The sequence below is a fragment of the Mauremys mutica genome, chromosome 12 (assembly GCF_020497125.1).
Source record: "Mauremys mutica isolate MM-2020 ecotype Southern chromosome 12, ASM2049712v1, whole genome shotgun sequence".
In the NCBI taxonomy this organism is placed as follows: domain Eukaryota; kingdom Metazoa; phylum Chordata; order Testudines; family Geoemydidae; genus Mauremys; species Mauremys mutica.
The window spans coordinates 8,815,016-8,827,255 of NC_059083.1; positions in this window are offsets into that span (position 1 = coordinate 8,815,016).

The following is a 12,240-nucleotide window of genomic DNA, read 5'->3' on the forward strand; positions in this document are numbered from 1 at the left end:
TCCTACAAAAATTATTCTTTTGATTATAATGTCGATTTGTCTACTTTCAATTTTAGACCAAGATGAGAAAACAGATGTCTGATGACCAGGATATTGTTCTAGACATGGAACCTTGATCTTCCCCAAACTAGCCAATCATCCAGGTAAGGAAATATCTGAATTCCTGAATGGTGCAGACAATGCTCTTGCAGCAAAGGTGAGATGGGCAGAGGAGACACAAATGCTTGTGGAGTCAATGGCACTGACAGCAGAGGTGAGTGCACAGCTGCCAACACTGGTTCCAGACCTGACAGTGCTGGGGTCGAAGATCTCTCCAGTAAAGGTGAAGGCACCGGTCTTGAGGGTGCCTCCCGAGGTATCAGTGCTTATGACCAGACCTCAGCTCGGCACTGGAGGACTTGAAAATTGCCTCTTTGTGAGGTGAAGAGCAAGATTTTGACAGTTTATCAATCTCAGATGGATCTGAGTGCTTTCAGGAGACCACAGGAGAGGAAGTGGGGTGATATTGCTCATCCAAACCCTGTTTCAGAGCCAGGGCAGCCTGAGGGGCATTCCCCATAGAGGAGCTCTCTACCCTCCAATGGTCAGGGTCAGTTTCCACGGAGGGACACACCACTTTTTTGAGAAGATGAATTTTAAGATGGAAATCCCTTTGCTTCTTTGTCCTCATTGGAAATGAGGTGCATATAAGACATTTGTTCCTCCATGTCCCTCACCTAAGCAAATTAGGCAACTTTTGTGTCTGGCATCTTGTTGAAATCCTGGTGATTTCTGCATGGCAAACTCCCCCTCCCCCAAACAGCTAACTGACTAACTAAACTAGTTCTAGTGCTAGAACTAACACTAAACTATATGCAATAAGAGAAACTCTCTTTTTTAAAGCCGGCTAACCAAAGCTGATGAGCGACAGAGAGCTCCAACTCTCACCAGGAGTGGTAAGAAGAACTGAGAGGGAAGTGACAACCGTGCCTCCATATATCATTGGCTCTGTGCAAAAGGATAGCAGGGGCACATGCACTGAGTAGTGGTACTGCTGGCAAAAGTCTCCCACCGGAGTGCATTGGGTGCACATACACCTACAGTGGAATGGGTCTGTGCGCACTGACTCGAAGTAGAACTAACTTTGCCAATGTAGAGTTCCATTCAGAGTGCTTATATGTAACCAATTCATAACGTGTATGACATTAGCACCTTTTCAATAACAATTCCAAAATGCTACCACAACATACATGTTCCTGTTTGATTTTATGTATCAGGAGAGAGATGCTACTGTAGGAGGAATGACTGCAGGCAGAAGAGTTGTCCCCAAAAGTGATTTATTCTGTGAAGATGTATTATGTGAACATGAACAGAGCAGTTAGTGAAAAACATTGGCCTGCTGGCTTTGCAAAAACATGCAGCAAACAAGGGTGCTATAGTACTGGTTAACAAGTGGTAACAAGGCTTTGCAGTTAACGATAGCAAAGGCCTCTCTGCAAATAACAATGCCTAAACCTAACAACAATGTGTTAGAATGTCCTTCAGATTACTTGGTTTTTCTCCACTAGGTTTTCAAGCTCACTCTGTGTATTGTAAAAAATGCAGTAGGGCTGATGAGCTGAGGGACCTGAGGTGTGAGAGTTTTGAAATGAACAGTTTAATTGTTGAAACCCTCCATTTCCTTTCTCTGAAACCCAGCAAACAGCAGAATACTTTGCAAGTCTATATTTAACTCAGCGTGGGCTGTAACACTCTCTAATGGAAAATATTGACTGAAAGAACAGGAATAGAGGGACAAAGTCAAGAAGTTCAGGCAGAAGATCAGGGGTTGACATTTTCGTAGTCAGATAAAGAATTTTAAATGTCAATCAAATAAATATCCTGTTCTTAATTACCTTTAAAAAATGGCATTACTGGAAGAAGGTAGGACCTACCTTATTTTGTTGTTGTTTAGCACTGGAACAAAAACAAACTCCACCTATCTCTAGCACTGAGGTTATAGTATTCTTCTTTAGGGCATGGTTACACTTGCAGATGTAGAGCACCAGGAGTTAAACCAGCCCACAAAGACCACAGCAGGGAAAGCGCTGCAGTGTGTTCACACTGTCAGTGCAAGCGCAGTGGCGTGGCCACATTTGCGGCACTTGCAGCGGCATTGGCAGCAGTGCATTATAGGCAGCTATCCCACAGAGCACCTCTTCCAATTCTAGCACTGTAGCCTGTGGGAAGAAGGAGTGGAGGTGCCAGGCCTTCTTGGGTCCTGCCCCAATGCCCCGTGATGCATCGCTTTGCATCCCAGCAATCCCTGTGCTTCCATCCACCATCTTTCAATGGGTTTTTGTACTGCGCGCTCTGTCTTCCCTTTCAGTCTGCAGGAATGGATCTCGATCTTGTGAGGAATATGCTGATGAGTCTCGCCAGCATGTCACAAACTGCAGTCGAGTTACTCCTTAAGCTACAAAGTGCCAGTGAGGAGTTCAACGATAATGTCGACACACATAACACGTACGACACGAGAGTGCTTGTGGCATTCACAGACATGCTCACCACCATGGCATGGCGCTTTTGGGCTTGGGAAACAAGCACTGAGTGGTCGGATCACATCATCATGCAAGTCTGGGGTGACGAGCAGTGGCTGCAGAACTTTCGGATGAGGAAAGCCACTTTCATGGGACTGTGTGATGAGCTCGCCCCGACCCTGCGGTGCAAGGACACGAGATTGAGAGCTGCCCTGCGGGTGGAGAAGCAGGTGGCTATTACAATCTGGAAGCTGGCAACTCCAGACAGCTACCGATCGGTCGGGAACCAGTTCAGAGTGGGAAAGTCGACAGTTGGAATCGTGTTGATGCAAGTGTGCAGGGCCATTAATTGCATCCTGCTCAGAAGAACTGTGACTCTGGGCAATGTGTGTGACATTGTGGCTGGCTTTACACAAACGGGTTTCCCTAACTGCGGACGGGCGATAAATGGCATGCATATTCCAATTCTGGCACCACACCGCCTAGCCTTCGAGTACATAAATTGGAAGGGGTATTTCTCGATTGTTCTCCAAGCACTTGTGGATCACTGTGGGCGTTTCATGGACATTAATGCAGGCTGGTCCAGAAAGGTGCATGACGCACACATCTTTTGGAATACAGGCCTATTCAGGAAGCTGCAAGCCAGGGCTTTCTTCCCAGACCAGAAGATCACTGTAGGGGAAGTTGAAATGCCCATTGTGATCCTTGGAGACCCTGCTTACCCATGAATCATGAAACTCTACACAGGGAGCCTTGACAGCAGCAAGGAGCAGTTCGACAACAGGCTGAGTCGGTGCAGAATGACTGTTGAATGTGCTTTTGGCCGTTTAAAGGGCCGCTGGTGCTGTCTGCATGAAGCTGGACCTGGCCGATGACAACGTCCTCATGGTTATAGCCACGTGCTGTACCCTCCATAACATTTGTGAAGGGAAAGGTGAAAGCTTCACTCAGGCATAGATCACAGAGGTTTAACACCTGGAGGCTGAATTTGAACAGCCAGAGACCAGGGCTGTTAGAGGGGCCCAGTACACGGCTGTAAGGATTAGGGATGCCTTGAGGGAGCAATTTGATGCTGAAAGCCACCAGTAATGTTTGGTGCCCTGCACAGGAGTGAAGTGCAGTGATTCCAGTGCTAGTAAGCATTTGCATTTGCTACGTATAATGCACTGACTTGCAGTGCCTGTTGCTTTCCTGGGCTACACTATCTTTTACTTAATGCAATAAAGAATGTTTGCAAAGCCAAAAAATTCATTTATTGAAAAGAAACAGAACTGCTGGGGAAACACACATGGCATGACACATCTGTGCTGCGTGGGAGGAGGGAAGGGGGTGGGATGGGGAACGGGACAATCACAGATTTGCATATGTCCTGTTATCATATTCAGCCTTCCTGTCTGGAGTGCTGTGCAATGAGTGCTGCACTTCAGGCTGGCTAAAATGCATGGTGATGGGGGTTGAGTGCAGTGGGTAAGGATCGTAGTTTGCAGGACTGGGTGGTGAAGCTACAGGTGTTGGAGGCAGCTGGTGACGATAAGAAACTGTATGTTGGGGAAAGTGGGTTGAAGGTTACATGGGAGGACAAAGGCTGTGTGGGGAGGAGGGGAACGGGCACAGATCTGCTCCATCTGCAGTGCTATGAGCATCTGCATCGCGTCCACTTGGCGCTCCATAATGCTTAGGAGTCGCTCCATAGTTTGTTGACCAAGATTCACATTCTCCTGGCGGAGCCTCCTTTCGGTCACCTGCCTCTCCTGTACTTTTTGATTTTCAGCAAGTGAGTTCATGCAGAAGGTCCTCCTTGCTTCTTGGTGGCCGTTTCCTGATTCTTTGCAGCCTTTTGGCCCTTGATAACAAGGACGGCTGGGATCTCAAGGGTATATCTGTAAAGCCAAAATGCAGTATTTAACAGAGGCAGCATTGGTCACGCCAGACAGAGCAATGATTCGGCCGAACTTAAAGTCAAGCACAGTGCACACAATAGCAGAAAGTGCCCATCCCAAAGCGAGTGCACATAACCCACAAAAGCCCCAAAATGATGCGTAACCACAGGGGCCAGGGGGACTGATTGTTTCATGGCCGTACTGTCCTCTGGGGTTCTGTGCCTTGGGGAAAGCCAACAGCTGCAAAGGGGCCCATTACTGAACAGTGTCCCCACATTTTCCACTGGATGAGTTTGTCCTGGAAGATATCTCACTGCCGAGGGTGACCTGGGAAGCAAGGGAGGGTCTTCTGTACAATGCAGCTTCTGCCCTGGCCCATATGCAGCTTGCTTGTGTGCAGCAATGGTCCCCCCACACAGTGGCATGGACATGTTAGCCTGACTGGGACAAGGAGCACAGTAGCTGTGCCAAAGAACCTGCGCAAGTGGATTTCCCAGCTTCTGCATGAGACCTTTGAAGAGATCACTGAAGCCGATTACCGTGATGTGAGAGAGCACATCAATGCCCTATTCTGCATCTAGGCATGCACACAGCCCCAAGCCTTCTTTCTGCAACCCTCCTCGCCCTAAGGGCCTGCACTGAACAGCTCCCTTCTCAAAATAAAAGCCACTTACCAGGCACCTCTTCTGGTGTTTGTTCTTCCACAAGCATTGTCTGCTGCGACTAGCTACCTTCCTCCTGGCTTGAGAACAGCTCCTGGCTGCATGCATCTAGGGATGCCAGGCTGTCCTCTGGCTCTGGGACCCCCACCTTCTCAGCACCCTCGACCCCACTTTCCTCCTCCTGCCTTGTTGCACTCTGGGCTGCTGTGGCCTCTGAAGTGTCCATGGTGCTCTTCAGAGTGGAGGTGGGGTCACCCCCAAGTATTGTGTCCAGCTCTTTGTAGAAACGGCAGGTCATGGGCGCAGCACTGAAGTGGCGGTTTACCTCCCATGTTTTGCGGTAGGCATTCCACGGCTCCTTCACTTTAACCTTGCACTACACTGTGTCCTGGTCATGGCCCCTTTCTATCATGGTCCTTGATATCTGCCCAAAGGTATCGTAATTTCTACGGCTGGAGCACAGCTGGGACTGGACAGCTTCCTCCCCCCAAACACTGATGAGGTCCAGCACCTTGCCATTGCTCCATACTGGGGATCGCCTGGTGCGTGGAGCTATGGACACCTGAAAAGATGCGCTGAGAACACTCCACGCCTTGTTGAGCAAATAGGAAGGGGGATTTCAAAATTCCCAGAGAATTTAAAGGGCGGGTCTGATGGTCAGTCACCTGACAGCAGTCCAGCAGAGTTCAAAGTGATGACCAGAATGGCTAGAACAGGCATTGTGGGACACTTCATGGAGGACGATCAGAGCGCATTAATAGACCAGGGTGTGCACACTGGCACTGCGGCGCTCCAGCTGGGGTGCAGCAAGAGTTATGCTTCTCATGGAGGTGGATTACCAGGAGCGCTCCAGCCATGAGGTGCTCTACGTGCCTTGCCAGCGTGGACACCTCAGGAGTTAGGGCACCCGGGGCTGATTTAATGCACTCTAACTCACAAGTGTAGCCAAGGCCTTAGTTCTTGTTCTAAAGCATTGATGTTAAATAGCAGATTTGGTTCATCTCAGAACAGCTGCATTTCGGTGACAGATGAAACAATAGACCAGAAGGCCTGGACCTGCAATAATTATTCAGATAAAACTCATAGAAAAATAAATGTAGAGCTACTATTTTGAACTTCTAAACTTACTTTTTTTATATGCAACTATTTATGCACAAGAAATACACAGTATGCAAAAGGCTTTTGCAGTTATTGACAAATATACAATGCACAAAATGGCTGTACACATAGATCTGGCTTTTAATTATAAAACAACACTTCCGGATGGCTTGTTGACAGGAGGAACTGAACCTACAACTTCTTGATCTAAACACATGAGCTGCTATTGCCTGAGCTAAAAGAACCTTCTCTGCCAGTTTACAGGTGATAGACTCAAACTTCTGTGGTGCAGCCACTAGTGGGGTTCAACATGATGCTGTGTAAGGGTGGGTCACTACTGCACATTTAAAAGTGAGTAAAAGATGGGGCCATAGTTTCTTTCAGCACATGGCCTGCATCTATGATTCTTCATTTTTTGTTTTCTGTCCACACAATATCATCTTCCTCATCTTAAAGGTAGGAGGTGTCCAGTCTAATAAACACTTGAATTATTGCCCTTCTGTTTGTGTCTCTGCATATCTCTAAGCTTCCTGTGTGGTTTCTCACTGCAGACCCCTGAGGAGGTGTCGTCATCTCTGCTGTGGGCCTATGCCCTAACTTGGAGCATCTCAGGACAGGTGTGGCTATCACTTATCTTATCGTCTAATCTTTTGCTGGAAGACAAAACGCAAAACAGAAGGTGCAGGCTGAAGGTGATCACACATCTCCAGCTGCAGAGAAGAAACACCAGCTGCCCACCTCAGGTGGGATCCAAGATAGAATAATTATTGCACTTTGCACTTAACATTTTTCAAAGCACATAGTACCAATTAGGGGAGGGATTTTCATAAATGCATCAGTGTCCCATAATAAGGCCTGTTCTGCACAGTTTTTGTACCAATATAACTCTTTCAGTTTGGGGTATGTTTTTTTAATCAATATAGTTATACCAGTATAACCCTAGTGTGGATGCAGCATTACCAGAAAAAAGGTGCCTCACAATGGCATAGCTTATTGCCCTTCCTGTACAAGAATAACCTATATGTGCATTGTGACCTGGGGCAGCCCTCACTGGCAATGCCAAGGTCGGGTCAGGCTGCAAAAGGGAGAGCAGATCCTCCAAAGACTGGTGGGTAACACTGAAGTTAAACTCCTCAACCAGTCACAAACTGTGCTTCTGATCCCCCACCCTGGTTATGAAGAAGCAAAAGAGAAATCATACAGCCCCCTTTTTTGCACTCCAGTTCTCTGGCTCCCAATCAGCACCTTGGTACAGTACAGTGAGAAGTTAGTTTAAAACTACTCACATATACCAGGGCCGCCCAGAGGATTCCGGGGGCCCGGGGTCTTCGGTGGCGGGGGGCCCTTCCGTTCCGGGACCCGCCGCCGAAGTGCCCCAAAGACCCGCGGCGGGAGCCCCCGCTGCCGAATTACCGCCGAAGCCGGACCCGCCGCCGAAGTGCAGCCCGGTCTTCAGCGGTAATTCGGCGGCGGGGGGTCCCGCCGCGGGTCTTCGGGGCACTTCGGCGGCGGGTCCCGGAAGGGAAGGGCCCCCCGCCACCGAATTACCGCCGAAGACCGAGCTGAACTTCGGCGGCGGGTCCCGCTCCGTCTTCGGCGGTAATTCGCCAGCGGGGGGGTCCTTCCGCTTCGGAGTGGAAGGACCCCCCACCAGCGAAGACCGGGAGTGAAGAAGCTCCTGCGCCCGGCCCCGCAAGAGTTTTCCGGGCCCCCTGGAGCGAGTGAGGGACCCCGCTCCAGGGGCCCCGAAAAACTCTCGTGGGGGCCCCTGCGGGGCCCGGGGCCTGGGGCAAATTGCCCCTCTTGCCCCCCCCTCTGGGCAGCCCTGACATATACAAAATGTTCTTCTGACCCCAAAGGGCCAGCCACATTACCAGGTCAGTATAGGTTTGGATCTTACCCAAAATACCACACTGCCAGCCAATTCTTTAGTGTCTAAAACTAAAGATTTGCTATAAAGAAAAAAGAAAGAACAAGAAGAGAGATGTGAAATGGTCAAACAGCCACATACATACAAAAACTTCAAAGTTCATCAGGTTCCTAGCAGTACTGGTAAGTTTGCTGGCTTGAAAGTCCCTCTGGAACATATCCACGGCTTGGATGGGTCATTCAGTCCTTTGTTCAGAGCTTCATTTGTACAAAGTTTCCTCCAGAGGTAAGAAGTGGGAATGAAGACAAGATGGAGAAGATGCAGCTGCCTTTTATATTCCTTTTGTCACGTGGCCTCTACTTCCTTTGTCCCAAACACAAGCTGCCCAGCACATAGCTTGGAAGCCTTAGCCCTGGTCTACACTAAGCTCGGGGGTCGAACTAGGGTACGCAAATTCAGCTATGTGAATAACGTAGCTGAATTCGAACTACCCTAGTTCGACTTACTTACCGTCCAGACGCCGCGGAAGCGAACTCCGCGGCTCCAAGGTCGACTCCGGCAACTCCTCCTGCCGCGGTGGAGTACCGGAGTTCGAACTAGCGCTTCCGGGGTTCGAACTATCGCGTCTAGATCAGACGCAATAGTTCGAACTCCGAGCAGTCGAACTCGCCGCGTCGACCGTCCCGGTAAGTGTAAACGTGGCCTTAGAGTTCTGTCCACAGGCATGCCCCTAAAAGCCTTGCTGAGTCACAAGGTATATCTGCCTTCTCTCAATGGGTCAATTGAATAGCTGATGGTCTTTGATGGGCCATCAAGCAGGCTAGGCAGTGCATTATCAAACTGTCTGAGGGTGTCACCCAGCAGCATAGCACAAGTTTTGTAATATATACATACATATCCATAACCCAAAATACAAAGGTGATACAAACATATAAAATAGATTCTCATATTTGGCAGATTATAACATTCTTGCAGATATCTTACATGGCATATCTGGCATAACTCATTGCCGTTCTATAATATCGATATTCATAATATCCTAAAGTGTCCCCCAAATTCCACACAGCATCACATACATAAGCACCTTTAATACCAGTGTAAGCAGAGTCAGGATGAGCTCTACCCTGACATCTGGTGGTGAATTATGGCGAATGTAGAAAAGAATTTCAGGGGCTGATCGTGTTTGCATAGGCACACCCACCCCGCCTAGCATAGCCCACGGCAGCCTAAAATGGTTACTTTGATAGCTGTGGGATCCCCAATTTCTTTGTTATTGGGGCAGGAGGAATAAAGTGTTGTCACCCTGATTATGTGAATGAGGGACTATGAAACTGTTTTATGACAGAGGGTCTCACCATCAATTAAGTAGCACCCGCTAGACAGGGGACATGGGTTCCAAAATCCAGTGAATTGAGTGAGGCTGGAGATAGGTATCTGTACCTGGGGGTGTGGGCCACTTGTGTGAGCCAGAAGCACCTATTGTACCTTTGTCTCTCTCCACTGTTGAATAGCAGCTGATTTTTGATTCCTTTAGGAATCTAGTTACAGGTTACTGAGCTGAACTCACTTTGGGCTAATGGTGCACCAGCACTGCGGCTCCCCTACTATGAGCTGAAATCACCAAAGAGCTAAAATTACTGAGCTGAGATCATTGAGTGCCATGCTAACTAGTGGGGGAGCCTGAAGCTATATTGTGGAGCAGAGCAGCTGGCAGAGCGGAGCAGTTTGTGGGATGGTTGGAGCAGCCCACGGAGCGAGCGGAGCTGAGCAGTTTGTGGGGACGCCTGGAGCAGATCACGGGACGGCTGGTGGAGCAGAGCAGCTGGCGGAGCAGAGTGGAGCAGTTTGTGGGGACAGTTGGAGGAGCAGAGTGGAGTGGCTGGTAGAGTGGAGCAGTTTGTGGTGAAGGCGAAAGCAGAACCCCACGGTAGAGGCAGGGCAGTCGGCAGCAGACCACGTAAGGTGCCCCTTTCTACCCAGGATGGGGGTGGGGGCGGGAAACCCTGCAGATAGACTCTTGAACTCTGGGGCTGCACTGACCCAGGTCAGAAACTTTTGGGTTGCGGGACTTTTGGGACTGTGGGTGATTTTTGGGTTGCTGGACTCTTGGGACATTTGTGGTATTGGACTTTGGAGTCTTGGGGTGATTTGGGGGTTGCTGGACTCAAGAGCCCAGGGAAAAGGATGCGGCCCAATTTCCTGGGGCGGGTCTTTGCTCCTGGTTTGGTCTATGAACTCTAGTTGAGGTGTTTTCCTGATTTAATGCTATGTTGTTTATCTCATGTTCTTAAACCATAACTTTACAGATGTAAGCAGAGTCTGAACGAGCTCTCCCCTGACATCTAGTGGTGAGCTGTGGAAAAGGACTTCAGGAGCTGATCTGGTTTGCAGGGGCACACCCACCCTGCCTAGGTGCTCAGCATGATGGGACTGCTTGCCCAAATGGACACTTTTGGCTGGTGTGGGATCCCCAGTCTCCTTGTTATTGGGGCAGGAGAAATAAAGGGTTGTTATCCTCGCTGTGTGAATCAAGGGTAGTAGAACTGTGCTTGGCATTTCCTCGACTAAACAGCACTTGGTAGGCAGGGGACATGGGTTCCAAAATCTAGTGAATAGAGAGAGGGGGGATAGATGTTTGTACCTGGGGGTGTGGGCCCTGTTTAAGGGTCCCAGACACCATTTGACCCTGTCTTTCTCCATGGTATAATGAAAAACTATTTTAGACTCCATGAAGAGTCTTGTTTCATGCTGTAGAACTGAAATCACTGATACCTAGGTCTGAGTATGAGACATATTTTGAGATAGTGTCTCTATTGCAAGAGAGTGCCCAGTGTGCACCAGCAGTGAGACTCCCCTACTAACAGGTGAAATCACTGGGAGCTGTATTAAGTAGGGGGCTCTGAAAACATCTTGGCTGGTGGCTGGCGGAGAAGCACAGCAAGTGGCCACCAGGGTGGCTGGCAGGGAGGCTGATGAAGAGGTGCGACAAGTGGCCAGCAAGGCGGCTGTCAGAGAGGTGTGGCAAGTGGCCAGCAGGGTGGCTGGTGGAGAGGGCCAGAGCAGAGTCCCGCAGAGAGGCACGGCAATCGGCTGTTTGGGCGACGAGTGAGTGCCCAAGCAGCAGCATGTAAGATGCCTCCTTACCCCCGCCCCTGCCTTCCACACAGGGTGGGAGGTGAACTCTGCAGATGAACCTGTGAACTCTGGGGCTGCACTGGCCAAGGACAGCAACCGTGAGTGGGGTGCAGAGAAGGGTCGGGCACATGAAAGGGACTCTTGGGTTGCTGGACTTAAGAACCTGAGGGGAAAAGGACACTGCCCAACTAACTTGGGGGTGGGCCTTTTGCTCATGGTTTATGTCTATGAACCCTAGTTGCGGTGTTTTCCCAAATTAATGCTGAGTTACCTCCCTCCTTTTATTAAAAGTTTCTTTTCTACACTCAGACTCTGTGCTTGTGAGAGGGGAAATATTGCCTCTTAGAGGCACCTGGGGCTGGTGTGTATTGTCCAGGTCAGTGAGTGGGGGTTCAAGTCTCTTGTTGAAAGGGAACCCCTAGACACTGAACCCGGCCCTCATGGCTGCCAAGTCTGATGGCAGAAGGGTTACATATATAATGTTACAAAACACACTTCATGGTGATATTATTGACCAGCAAGTTATTAGCTTTCAAACAATGCCTTACAAGGTATGTTTTTGTAAAAAGATTATTAAAATAGAGAGTAGTGTGTGAATACAGGGGGGACATGCTGTCACAGGGTGGTACCTCACTGGAGTTGTTTAGTGACTCACCTCAATCGACCCCCACTGTTTGTAGCTCCTGAGAAGCTGTGGTCGCCCTCCCCATACAGCAGTACACAAGCTTGCAGAAGCCATTCATACATTTAACACACTGGTCCCCAAAAACACTGCAGGGGGTTGCAATGTCCCAGATTCTCAGACCACCTCATGGCTCAGGATCCTTTCCTCAGCCCCAGCCTGAAATTTCCCCCCTTGCTCAATTCATCCCATTAGCTCCAGTTGCTCCCTGGTGCCTTTCATGATTTCTTGCCTTTCCGGGGTTTGCACCGATCAGACTGGGTCATGGCTCCTTGCTGTATCCACAAACTGCAACACCTGCCTTTCTGCAGACAGCCTCCCTGCAACCCCTTGGGTGCCATAGGTTGGCTTGGCCCTTGGGCCCTCCGTGTTGGGTTCTGCATAGTGTTGGCCCTTCCAAGCTCTGTCCACCTCT